Genomic DNA, 14,705 nt, shown 5'->3' with positions numbered 1-14,705 from the left:
AGCTGACATGGGGAGGAACTTTTGGAACTTGGTCTCTGACTGGGAGACACTCTCTCTCTCCCTGGAGATTTTAAGCTGGCTGAGAGACTTTTGTGAGGCTCACTTGGCTTTTTGGACTTTGTCTCTGACTAGGAGACACACTCTCTCTCCCTGGAGGTTTGAAGTTGGCTGAAAGACCTTTTGTGAAGCTGACTTGGTCTCTGGTTCTAAGCAGCTGAAGTTAACACTGAGAAGCTTTTGAGTTGGTGGTCTATAAGAAAGTTGAGCTGGCCAGGAGAAAAGGAGAGCCTTTGAACTTTGTTTCTTTCTGAGGTTAAGCTGAGAGATCTGGCTGATTTGTGAAGAAGAAAGAAGATTGAACTGCTATTGTCCTCCATCTTACTAACTGTCTAAGAGTCACATTTGTGACTCCCCAACCCCTCAATTTTATCTCATTTAGATTAGAGAAATTCCTCATCTCTCTTACCTCAGTTTCCCATCCTTTTATCCCAATAAACCCCTTGACTGAGAAAACAACTGGAGTATCTTTATAGTTCACTCAGGAGGGAGGGAAGAAACAAAAGCTTCAAGAAGATTTGGGAGGTGGGGGAAGCAAAAGGGAGAGGTTGGTTAAGGGAGGGAGTGAGGGAGGAAGGAAGTTAGAAAGTAGATTGATTCATCAGCAATCAGTAGGGATCAATAGGCAAACCCCAGAGTAAACCTCAGGGCATTCCTTTATAAGTAGTTCCCCTGTATACCAGTATCCCTGTGTGGTAGCATCTCGGTACCTCAGCATTTCTCTGTTCTATCTCCATTATCAATAAGCAGTTTCAGGTTCCTATAGGCATCCCTCTCTAGTCACAGCCAGAGGACAACAGTCATTGTGAAGTAACAGTTTCCCCTCAGTTTACCTTCTCCATTTCAACAAGTAGTAGTTTCCAGTCAGTTTACATTCTTTATTTTATTGGTCTGCATGGCTTTACCTATGGTTCACTCTGTTTGCCCACTAGGAAGGCAACCTAGTCCTAAGTGAATAGGAAACTGAACCACCTGTACTTGCTGTTCAGAGACCTTGAACAATGACCTCGGTTAAGACTGATATGAGGAGTTTTCTCATATTTGTGAATCTAAGCAACTTTCATATAAGTTTGACAGGGTTTGTGGGACATTTGAGCTCGTATTCTCATAAACTCAAAACTAATCATCATTTTGGTTGCAATCCTTTGGATGCTCTCCAGATTATCATATACTTCCAAAAATGTGTTGCCCAGAACTGAACATAATATTCAAGATGTGGTCTGGGGGCAGCTAGGTCGCTCAGGGACAGAAAGCCTGCCCTGGATATGGGAGATCCTGGGTTCAAATCTGGATTCAGACACTTCCAAGTGGCAAGACCCTGGGCAAGTCACTTAACCACCATTGCCTAGTCCTTATTTCTCTCTACTTTGGAACTTATACCCTATATTGATTCTGAGACAGAAGGTAAGGACTTATGGAGTCTGAATGCAGATTGAAGCATATCATTTTCACTTTTTTCTTGTATGTGATATGTGTTTTCTTTCACATGATAAATATGGAAATAAGTATTACATGACAATACATGTATACCCTATATCAAATTACTTACCATCTCAGGGAGAGGTAAAAGAAAGAAGGGAAGGAGAGAATTTGGATTTCAAACTGTCAGAAAACAAATGTTAAAAATTGTTTCTAGAGGCAGCAAGGTGATTTAACGAATATAGCCAGGCTTGGAAATAAAATGCCCTTGGTTCAAAATTAGCCTCAGACCTAGCTATGTGACCCTGGACAAATCACTTAACCCCAACTGCCTATTCCTTACCATTTTTCTGCCTTGGAAGCAATACTTAGTATTGATTTTAAGACAGAAGGTAAGGGGGTTTTAAAAACTGTTTCTACATGTCATTGGAGGGAAAATATGATAAAATATTACTGGAGAAAAAAAGCAGGATGGACCCAGCTTCCTCAAATATAGATTCCATAAATATGGAATTATCTCTCACATTTATCCTCCCCTCTTCATTCAAAAAACTACAACTCTACTTCAGGCCCTCAAATATCTCTTGCCTAGATTATTCCAATAATAACCCCAATTGTCTAGCCTTAGCTCTCTTCTGCCTTGGAAACAATACTTAGAATCCATTCTAAGACAGGAGGTAAAGATTTGTTTTTAACTCCTCTGTTTGGTATTTAAAGTCTTCAAAATTTTGCTCCAACCCATCTGGTTTAAAATTATTCTCCTCACAGACTGTGTTCTAGCCTAATTTACTTGTCATCCCAATGTTCTTCAACAATATTATTTCCCATTCTCGTGACTTTGTGCAGTCTTTCCCCGACACCTAGAAGACTTTTCTTCCTTAACTCTGCCCCCTTGGAAACTCAAGCTTCCTTCAAGATTTAATTCAAGTGGTATATTCAACAAAATACCCTTCCTGACACCCCCCAGGGTTTCCATTACCCTGACAAAACAACTTCTTATCTAATTGGTATATATTTTATATTTTCTTATCTATGTGCATCATTTTGTCAATGTTTCTCCAGCACCTAGCACAGCACCCTTCATGTAATAGGCAAGTAATAAATGCATGTTGAAAATAAACAAATGAATGTTGAATTGAATTGAATCATATGAGATGATACATGCATCCAGTAAAATTTTAAAGGAAGAGAAACATAATTCTCACCTTTATCTTCAAATATTTCTTCTAAACTTCTGAAACCTTTCCCATGCAGAAATCTTTCCAATACATCTTGGAAGCTGCTAAAAAGGTTTCTCATTACTATTCTCCCTGACCACAGAAGTCAAAGTTGACCTCTGAAAAAATCAGTAAGAAGGAACTTTAAGTAACACATGGAAAGGATGATAAGACCCAGCTATTCCTTCCTTAGGGCTTATGTCAACAGCAGTGGAATTGAAGAGAAAGAACTCTATGAGAAAGGGAAGAGATTATTGAGAACAAAGGAAATGTTACTCTCCCTGGTTAGATTGCTTTTATTTTTTTTTTTTTAGAATCAATACTGCGTATTGGCCTCCAAGCCAGAAGAATGGTAAGGGCTAGGCAATGCCTAGCGCTGTGTGACTTGCCCAGGGTCACACAACTAGGAAGTGTCTGATGCCAAATTGGAAACCAGGACCTCTTGTCTCTAGGCCTGTCTCTCAATCCACTGAACCACCTAGCTGCCCTCTCCTTTTGGGATTTTTAGGTTTTTCTCCTTCTGAAGAAGGTAATTTTTTTCTAAAGTCACAGGGAGGCAGTTTCCCTGGGAGGTGTTTGAAGATAAAAAGATTTCCACATTTCCTATGCCCCTGCATAGAGGCATAGGAGCATGAGGCACTATAGAATACTGGGAAGAGCCCTAGATTTGGAATTGGTGAATAAAAATCACTTCTGAGTTTAGACCTGGAGTCCCAGGTTCAAGTACAAATTCCACTATTTATTAGCTATGTAAATGGAGGCAAATTCCTTTAAGACCCTTAATCTCATTTTCTGCCTCTGTAAAATGCGAATATTACATGCTTACACCAATCAAGCAATCAACAAGCATGTTAAGAGTCTGCAATGTGCCAGTCAATAAAAATGAAACAATTTCCTGAACTTGAGCCTTCTGTGTAAGGGAGGGAGGCAGAGAAGATAATAATATGTATACATATAAGTATATTACAAGATATGTATAAAGGTCCTAATTTGGGAAATGGGAAGGAGGTTTGGGGGGGGAGAGAATCAGGAAAGGTAGGAGGTGGCACCTAAGCTGAGCTTTGAAGGAAACTAGTTTTCTGAACAGAAATGAGGATGGAATGCATTCCAAATATGGAGGGGCATCCCAAGCAAAAAAGACATGCCTTGGGAGATAGAATGTGGTCTTGTAAGAATATAAAGGTAGAAAATTATAAATTCTCATGCAAATAAAAGATGTGAAGAGGAGGAAGGCAAGGTAGGGGGAGGGAGGACAGGAAGAAAAGAACCATTTAACAAGATTTCATTAAATACCTACCCTTTGCTAGACACTATGCTAGGTATTGGGAATACTAAGACAAAAAAAAATTTTTTCCGCAATCAAAGAGCATATAGTTTACTAGATCTAGATGGATACATAAACACAAATATAAAAACAAAATATATACAAAGTCATTTTATTGAGGAATGGCTAAACAAGCTGTGGCTTATGATGTGATGGCACATTACTATGCTATGAGAAATGATAAGCAGGTTAACTTTTAAAAAAATTTTATCAATAGAATTTATTTCTAGGTATCTCAGCCTTTCCATTCTCTTTCCATCCCACAGAAGGTATTATCCAGCAAACAAATATGTATATATAGATTATGTCTTCCATGGTTCCATTTTTTCAGTTCATTCTCTGATGGCAAACATTAACAAGTCATTCTTCAAATATTAAATCTGTAGCTGTATATTGGTTCTCTTGGTTCTGCTCATTTCATTCTTCCTTCTTTCCAAGTTTTTTGTAAATTAATCTGTTCATCCTTTCTTACAGCACAATAATATTCCATCACACTCAGACCACAATTTGTTTAGTCATTCCCCAATTAATAAGCATCCCCTCAATTTCTAGCTCTTTGCCACCACAAAGAAAGCTGTTATAGGGGGTGGCTGGGCCCAGAGATGGGAGGTCAAATTTGAAGAGGAGGATGAGGGTGAGGGTGATTTCTGTCTTTGTATCCTCTGAGTCTAACATAACAAGTAGTTAATAAATACTTGTTTATCTGAACTGAACTGAATTTCACAACACAAGACTGTGGGCTTTCTTCTTGGCAGCCCTAGAGCACCATCATGCTCTAGGCATAACCACCAGACCTGCTGCTAGCCTAGGAAAGTATCACATCCCCAAGCCTCCCTCCTAAAAAACAAAGGAGAGATTAACAAAAACTAAAAGTCAAAAAAACCTAAAACACTGAAATAATAAATAAGGAGCTGGTTTTATGGGGTAAGGGACAATAAAATACTAAACCAATGGTTAATTTAATTTTTTAAAAAAGAAAGAAGAAAACCAAATTACCAGCATTAAAAATGAAAAGGGTGAATGCACCACCAATGAAGATGAAATTAAAGCAATTATTATGAGCTACTTTGCTCAATTATAGGCCAATAAAACTGACAATCTAAGTGAAATGGATGAATATTTATTAAAATTGCCCAGACTAACAGAACTGGAAATAGAATAATAATCCTATCCAAGAAAAAGAAATTTAACAAGCCATAAATGACTTCCCTAAGAGAAAATCCCTACCATCAAATAGATTTACAAGTGAATTCTACTGAACATTTAAATGATGAATTCCTAATGCTATAGAAACTATTTGAAAAAAGATACATAAAGCCCTACCAAATTTCTTTTATTAAACAAGTATGTTTTGATACCTAAACCAGGTAGAGCAAAAACAGAGAAAGAAAACTATAGACGAATTTCCTTCATGAATACTGATGCAAAAATTTTAAATTAAAATATTAGCAAAGAGATTTTGACACAAATATCATATACTATGATCAGGTAAGATTTATAGTAGGAAGGTAAGGCTGATTCAATATTAGGAAAACTATCAACATAATTAAACAAAATGAAACAATCACATGATTATTTCAATAGATATAGATAACAAAAAAACATTTTTAAATCAAAAGATGCAGAAAAAACTCTTGACAAAATTCAATAACATTCCTATAAAAAAATACTAGACCACTTAGGAATAAATAGAGTTTTACTTGAAATAAGTAGTATCTATCTAAAACCAAGAGTAAGTATTATCTGTAATGGGAATAAACCATAAGTCTTCCCCAAAAGGGTGAATTGATAAATGGTCAAAGGCAGTTTTCAGAAGTAAAAAGACAAAGCTATCTCAAGTCATATGAAAAAATCCTATAAATTACTATTGATTAGAAAAATATATATCAAAACAACTCTGAGATACCATTTCAGATCGACTATCAGATTAACTAATATGACAGAAGAAGAAAATGATAAATGTTGGAAGGGATGTGGGAAAATTGGGACACTAATGTACTATTATTGGTTGGTGTGAGCTGCTCTAATCATTTTGCAGAGCAATTTAGAACTACACCCAAAGGGCTATAAAATTATGTATACCCTATGACCCAGCAATAGCACTACTAGGTCTATATCCTAAAGAGATCAAAGAAAATGGAAAAGAATCAATTTTTTAAAGATATTTGTAATAGTTCTTTTTGCAGTAGCAAAGCATTGGAAATTGAGGAATGTCTGGACAAATTGGGATATATGATTATGATGGAATACTACTATGTTATATGAAATGACAAGCAGAATACTTAAAAAAAAACTCAAGAAGACTTACATGAACTGAACATAAAGTGAAGAGAGCAGAATCAAGAGAATATTGTACAAAGTAACAGCAATATTGTAGGGATGATCAACTATGAAAGACCTCTGAGTATGACAATGGTCCAAAGCAATTCTGAAGAACTTATGATAAAAAATGCTATTTCAAAAGAAAGAGCTGATGGAATCTGAATACAAATCAAGGAATACTTTTTGTACTTTCCTGATTTTTCTTGAGTTATCAGTGTATTCTTTTGAAACATGGCTAATATAAAAACATGTTTTCATGACTACACATGTATAATCAATATCTAATTGCTTGCCATCTCAGAGAAGGGGTGTGGAAGAGTGAGGGAGAGAATTTGAAACTCAGAATTTTAAACATAAAACATAAAATATAGACTGACAGAAAAAAAGATCAAAGGATATCCAGTATCACCATTATTGTTCAATATTGTACTAGAAACTATAGCAATAAGGCAAGAAAAAAATAGAAGGAATAACAATAGCAATCAATGTAACAAAACATCACTTTGATAGTGTAGAGTACTGTAGAGAATAAACTAAAAAAAAACTAGCTAAAACAATCAACAACTTCAGTAAAGTTACAAGATATAAAATAAGCCCATATAAATCATCACCACTTCTATATATTCCAGCAATGACCAGCAGCAAGAGACAGATAGTGAAATTCCACTTAAAATAACTGTCAACAATATAAAGTTCTTGGGAGTCTATGTGCAAATATATGCACAGAGATTGAACTATATATTTGCAATTATAAGAGACTATACTTTTGCAATTCCAAAACAATTTTCACATGAATTTTTCACAGAGCTAAACACATAAAGTTTAGGAACCACCTGCAGTTCCTATATAATGAACTTGTGGGTGGTGACCTGAGAAGGAGAATGGAGGCTGGAGGAAAATGGATGAATAGATAATATAGATAAAGGGAGAGACGCAGTAATAAATACTCAGAGACAACAAGTTAAAACACGTGGGGAGTCGCAATCTCCATGAATACTTCCCATGGGCAAGGGTGCCAGAGAATTAATGAGAAGTATGGAGGCAACAGCTTTGCACGAAACAAAAGATCAAAAAGGGGTAAAAAGATTAAGAGCAGGATCAAGAGAGGAGATCAAGAGGTGTAAGAGAGACAAGAGCTGTAAGAGGCAAGAGGAAGCTCGCACACGTTCCCCAACTTTTAATGGAGATTTTAGGAATATGAAGTGGGAGTTGATTAATGAATACGTGACATGACATAGGTTTTAACATTGGTTGACTTGACAATCATGAAATCAAAGAGGAGGAGATTAATCCAACATGCGCTTTGGAAAGGAATGTGGTCTGACAAGGCATGAGCTAGGACACTGTGGCCGGCAATGCCCAGGAATTCGCTTGTCCTTTGGACTGTAAATTCATCCATACCATGATCGATAAGTAACATGACCATGAGTCTGGTAAATGAATACATAATATACAATATCAATCACATTTCCAAGATGCTAACATGCCTGGTATGCTACATAAAGAAATATTCATTGCTCATGGGGTAGGCTCAGTCAATCAAATGAAAATGGCAATTCTACTTAAATTAATTTACTTATTCAGAACCTTACTAATCAAACTGCCAAATAATTATTTTTATAGAGCTAAAAAAACAATTAAATTTATCTGGAAAAACAAAAAGTCAAGAATATCAAGGGAATCAGTGAAAAAAAGTGAGGGAAGATAGTCTAGAAGTACCAGATTTCATATCATATTATAAAGTGGCAATCATCACAATATACTGGTACTGGATAAGAAATGGTGTGGTTAATCAATGGAATAGATTAGGTACACAATATATATATATATATTTTTTTTTAAATGATCAGAGTAATCTACTCTTTGATAAACCCAACAATCTAAGTTTTGGGGTCAAGAACTCACTATTCAACAAAAACTACTGAAAAAACTGGAAAGCATTCTGGCAGAAACTAGGCAGAGACCAACATTCACACCATATACCAAGATAAAGTCAAAATGGATACATGATTTAGACATAAAGGATGATACAATGAGCAAATTAGGGGAGCATAGAAAATATTATCTGTTAGATCTATAAACAAGGTTAGAATTTACAACCAAATGAGAAAGAAGTTCACAGGAGGTAAGGTGGTTAATTGATTATATGAAATTGAAAAGGCTTTACACATACAAAAACGGAACCCAATGCAGTTAAAATCATAAAATAAGAAACTGGAGGGGGGGGGGTTACAGTAAGTTTCTCTAATAAAGGTCTCATTTCTCAAATACATAAGGAACTGAGCCAGATGTTGTAAAAAATAACTCATTTCCTAATTGATAAATGGTCAAAAGATATGAACAGGAAATTTTCAGAAGGAGAATTCAAACCTTCCAGGAACCATATGAAAAAAAAAAAGTTCCTAAATCACTAACAACTAGAGAAATGCAAATGAATTCAATGCTGGGTACCACCTCACAACTACCAGATTGATTAACATGACAAATGCTAGAGGGGATGTGGGAAAAACAGGTGCATTAATGCATTGTTGATGGATTTGTGAACTGTCCTAATCATTCAGGAAAACAATTTGGAACTATCCCCAAAGGGTTACAAAACTATGAATACCGCATACCACTACTAAACCTGTATACCAAAATGATCAAATGGCTGAACAAATTGGCTTTCTGATTGTGATTGAATACTATTGTGTTATAAGAAATGAGAAGGGTGGTTTCAGAAAAACTTGGGAAGATTTATATGGACTGAAGCAAAGTGAAATGAGCAGAACCAGGAAAAACCATATACACCATAACAACTACTGTGGTAAATACAACAATTCACAATAATTCCAAAGGATTCTTGATTTTTTAAATGTTATCTGCCACCAAAGTAAGAATTTATGAACTCTTGAGTGCTGATTTTAGACATGTTTTTGTCACTTTCCTGATTTTTCTTACTTTTTTTGCAATGGAAATATGTTTTGCATGACTTCATATGTATAATGGATATTACATTGCTTGCCTACTCAATGGTGGGAGGAAGACTGAAGGGAGAAAGATAATTTAGAACTTGAAATTTTTAAATGAATATTGAAAAATAAAGAAATGTTTAAAAAATAAATTAAGGAAGAATTGCTAATCAAATCCATCACCAAGTACCCCACCCTGCCTTAAATCAAGTGAGACACTTCCACTGAATCAATCAATCAAAGACTTTAAATTAAGTGCCAAAAGTTCCTCATCATTTTGGAAGGATGAAAACCATTGGATGAAATGAAATGACACTACACAGAAATTGTATTAGGATTATTTGAAAGGGCTCAGTCATTCACTGTCCTAGATAAAATAAGAAAACTAGTCCAGAATTCATTTGACTTAGAGAAGGGTGAATGCTGGAGAGAGATCCGTCCAGTCAAAACATCCTGAAAGGAAATTAGGGAAAGAGCCTCTTTCTTAGTCTTTATCCCAGATAATGACCTTATGAACTTCAAAAGGTCAGAAGATTTAGGACTTCTCATCAGAAGGCTAGCAGTGTCCCCAGAATAGCAGTAAATGGTGGCCTGCTCTACATCTGGAGCCAATACACACTGAGTGAAAGCTGCTTCAGAATCCTATAAGAAATCCAGCAGAAAGCTATAGCATACTGTGGGATATTTCATGAGAGTTTCACAGAGGAGAGAAAAGGACTTCCATCAGTTCAGCTAAAGTAGTTTTCAGAAATCATATCTCTACAAATATACATTAACAAAATGGAGTGGGGGAAGGATTAATGAACTAAATGTGTTTTTAATTAGTCAACAAATAAACCCAAAGTAAGCACAAAAGAGAAGATATTAAAATTTTAAGGAAATATAAACTAGAAAAAAATTAGAGAAATAATAAATAAGACTAAAAAGTTGTTTCTTTATAAGCCTTATAAAATTTATAGCCAATCTTATCAAAAAGATGGGAGAAAATCAAATCAATAAAATAGCAAATGAGCAAGATGAAATCACCAAACCAGATGAAATAAAAATAATTGGAACTTATAGAACATAGATACTAAGAAAACTTAGAACACAAAAGAAATAGAATAATGCCTTCAAAAATGTAAAACATCCAAACTACCTAACTAAATAAAGATCTCAAAAAACCCAGTCTCAGAATGCAAAATAGAACTAGCTGTGATTATAAAAAGAAAAAAAACCTGGCCCTGATAGGTTTACATGAGAATTCCATCAGATCTTTAAGGAATAACAAGTATCTTTACTATATAAATTAGTCTCAAAAACTGAGAAAGAAAACTTCCTACCAGATTCCCTTAATGGGACAACTACAGTCCCATTATCTAAATCAGGAAAGGATAAAGCATAGGAAATATATAAGAACTGTAAAGCATTATCATTAATGAATATTAATTTAAAACATTTAAATAAAATCCTGTCAAACAGGCTACACCTATTCATCCAACAGATCATTGTTATGATCAAGGTGGATTCAAACCAAGATGATCTCAGTAGATGCAGTTTTTTTCAAAGACAGATTTGTGAGGGGAAAAAAAGCAACAACTAGAAAATATAGGTAGAGAGGAACCTTAAAAAAAAATCTCAAGAGCAAGTATTATTTGCAATGGGGATGCACAAGAATTTTCCCAAGTAAATATAGGCATAATGCAAGGATATTCACTTGATTATTATTTCATATAGTTCCGGAAATGCTAGTAATAGCAATAACAAGAGAAAGAAATTAAAATGATATATATAAATAAGGAGGGGATAGGACTACTCCTATTTGCTGATGACATGATGTTTACCTGGAAAATCCTAGGGAATCAACAAAGGTATTAATTCTTCATGAAAGTTGCAGGATATAAAATTCTCAAATATCAATGGCATTACTACATAATAATAATAAAACCCATGAGGCTAATACAAAGGGAAATCCCATTACATTCAGGCAACTACAATGTGCATGAAATATTTAGGGATCAATTTACCAAGCATACAAAAGACATGAATATATTCAATTCCAAAGTGCTACTGAAAAAATTTTAAAACAATTTAAATAGGAATATTCAGGACTTATGCATGGCTTTACCAAACAGTTACTACCAAAGAGCATGTTTTAATAACAATGTTATACCAATCAAACTACCAACCAACATTTTATAGAACTTGATAAAATAACAACAAAATTAATTTGGAAAAATAAACTATCCAAAATATCAAGGTAAATGATAAGAAAATGAGATTTGAATGAAGAGATTCAGTATTTCTATATCTTAAGCAACAGTGTAAAGCAGTAGTCATCAAAACTATCTGGTATTGGTTTAAAAAAATGGAGATGTTGATAAATGAAACAGACCAGACAAATGAGAATCAGAAACAATGGAACTCAATAACCTAGTGTTCTACAAACATGAAAACATAAATTTATCAAAAACTTCCTCTTTGATTAAAAAACTGCTGAGAAAACTGAAAGAAATTGGGCTGAGACCAACCCCATAAACCATATTCTACAATAAGTTGTAAATGTATATATGACATTAATATCAAAGATCATTTCATTAAAAATTAGAAGAGGTTATATAACTCACAGCTTTAGGTAGAAGATGTATTCTTAAGCAAATGAGAACTATAGGCAATTACAAAAGATAAAATAGATAATTTTGCTTGAAACTAAAAAGCTTCTAAATAAATAAAATTAATACACCTACACCTAAGAAGGTAAGTGGATAAATAGGAAAAAATCTTGTTATCACATTTCTTTGATAAAGGTTTGGTATCTAAGATATATAGTTAACAAATCTATATACACATACACATACACTCAGCACTCACACATACGTATAAGTAGGTGACCAAAATCCATTCCTCAATGATAAATGGTGAAGAAAATAAATAGTTCTCAAAATAAGAACAGGAAAGTATTAATAGCCTCATCAAAAAATTCTGCAAATCACTGATAATAAGAGAAATGAACATCAAAACAACTTTGAAGTTCACATCACACCCAGAAAAAAGATGGCAAAAAATGGCATTAGTCAGCATTGGAAGGGATATGGGAAAATAAGCACACTGATGGATAGTCAGTGGAGCTGTGAATTAGTACAACCACTTTGGAAAGCAATTTGGAATTATGTAAAGTAACTACAATGTCCATACCCTTTTGATCCAGAAATCCTACCTCTAGGCTTATACTCTAAGGAAATCCTTGATAATAAGAAAGCTCCTATATAAAATATTTATAACATCTTTTTTGTGTAATTAAAAAATTCGAAACAAAGGAGATGCTTATCCATTCTTGTTCAGTCATATCCAACTTTTCACGACTCCATGGATCATAGCATGTCAATATTGTTCATGGAGTTTCCTTGGGAAAACTACTAGAATGGTTTGCTTTTACTTCTCTGGTGGATTTAGGCAAACAAAAGAAGAGACTTGCCTAAAGAGGCAGCTAAGTATCACAGGGAGAGGGTGCCAAGCCTGACATTGGAAGAATCTGGGTTCATATTTGGCCTCAGATACTTCCTGTGTGACCCTGGGCAAGTCATTTAATCCCACTTACCTAACCCTTGTCAATCTTTTGTCTTAGAATTGATTCTAAGACAGAAGGTAAGGGTTTAAAAGAGAGATTCTGAGAGAGACAGACAGACAGAAACAGAGACACAAATTTGTAAGAGCAAATGTCAGAAGTCAAATTTGAACTCAGGTCTGCCTGACTCCAGGTCCAGTAAGCCACCATTGAACCACCTAGTTCCTATGCATTAGGGAATGACTTAAGCAAATTGTGGTACAGGAATATAATGGAATATTACTATGCTGTAAGAAATGATGAATGTGATGAATACAAAGAAGCATGGAAAATGTACATGAACTGATATATAGGATAAAGCAAGCAGAGCGATGAAAATAATATTTATGACTACAATGTAAATTTAAAAAAACATAAAAATCAGACATTGATATTTCAAAATCATAAAAAACAAAAAGATCTTGAAAGAAGAGATATGGGAACACACTCCTACCCATCCCTTTGCAGAGGTGGGAGATTCACAAATTTGTATATTATCTATATTTTCAGACTTTTCAATGTATTGATCAATTGTGCTGATTATCCCCCTTTCTTCATTTTTAAAAATACTATTTGTTATATAGAATGGTTCTCTGGAACAGGAAAGGGAAAAGATATGAGGAAAAATATGGTCATATAAAAGATTACATCAATAAAAACTTATTTTTAAAGAAAATGACTCCTAGGAGCTATGAGTTTACTTTTTTACCATCTGAGCTCTCTAAGATTGAGCTCACTTTCTTCTGAAATTTACATATCCTTTGTAGGAGAGTGTATGCCAGACTTTTCAGGACAATATTTAGGCCAACTCTTTTTATTATACCACCTTGGTAAAAACTCAGTTTTAAAGGCTAATAAAATTTGATTGGATAATAGATATCTAAGGATAATTGATGGGAAAAGAAAATTCATACAAGTTTGTGAGCAACATAAAAACAGAAACTACTCACTCTTAAGGGTAAACCTTAAAAGCTTTAGAGGAGAAAGTACTATCCATGCTCTAGTGACCTAACCTTCCAGTGTAAGTAAAAGTTGGGAAAGTGAGCATGTGGAAACTAGAAATATCTTAACTCCTGCATTGGGACAAATTGTGAAAAAGATCAAAGGACTTGCTTTCAAATCTTGGCTTTGTATATCACCTGTTGATAACTCTTAGTCTCTCTAAGCCTTGATTTCCTCATTTGTAAAATAATGAAATTGGTCTAGAAGATCTCTAATGGTATTAAATCTTTGCTATTAAAACTCTAATAAATCTCTGATACCATAATCTAATTTAGTTCTTCCACTAATCTGCTATGTACTCTTGTACAAACCATTTAAATGTAATGGTCTTCCTACTATCAATTGCTATTATTAGTATTTCAGAATAAATAGAACCTTAAGGAAACCCAAAGCACTAAGATGTGCAGTTTTGCCCTCAAATCAATCCAATTAATTTATAAGTACCTACTATATACAAGGCAAGGGCAACTAGATGGTAGGTAGCTTAGATAGAGCACTGGATCTAGAGTCAGAACAACTGGAGTTCAAATCCAGACTCAAAAGTTTACCAGCTGTGTGACATTGAGTAAGTCATTGAATCCCTATTTGCCTGAGTTCACCTATAAAATGGGAACATGCTGAAGGAAATGGCAAATTGTTTCAGTATCTTTGTCAAGAAAATTATAGGGACTTATCCATGAGATCAAGTCAGACACAACTGAACAACAACAACATACAAGGCACTATGCTAAAATGAGAATGAAAATAAAAAATAGTTCCTACTCACAAGGAGTTTATATTCTACTAGAATGCATTTTTTTTTCCAAGATGTCTGAGTCCAAATGGGCTTC

Source organism: Monodelphis domestica, chromosome 2, assembly GCF_027887165.1.
Source record: "Monodelphis domestica isolate mMonDom1 chromosome 2, mMonDom1.pri, whole genome shotgun sequence".
Lineage (NCBI taxonomy): Eukaryota > Metazoa > Chordata > Mammalia > Didelphimorphia > Didelphidae > Monodelphis > Monodelphis domestica.
The sequence above is the reverse complement of the archived record's forward strand: the minus strand, read 5'-3'. Positions refer to the sequence as shown.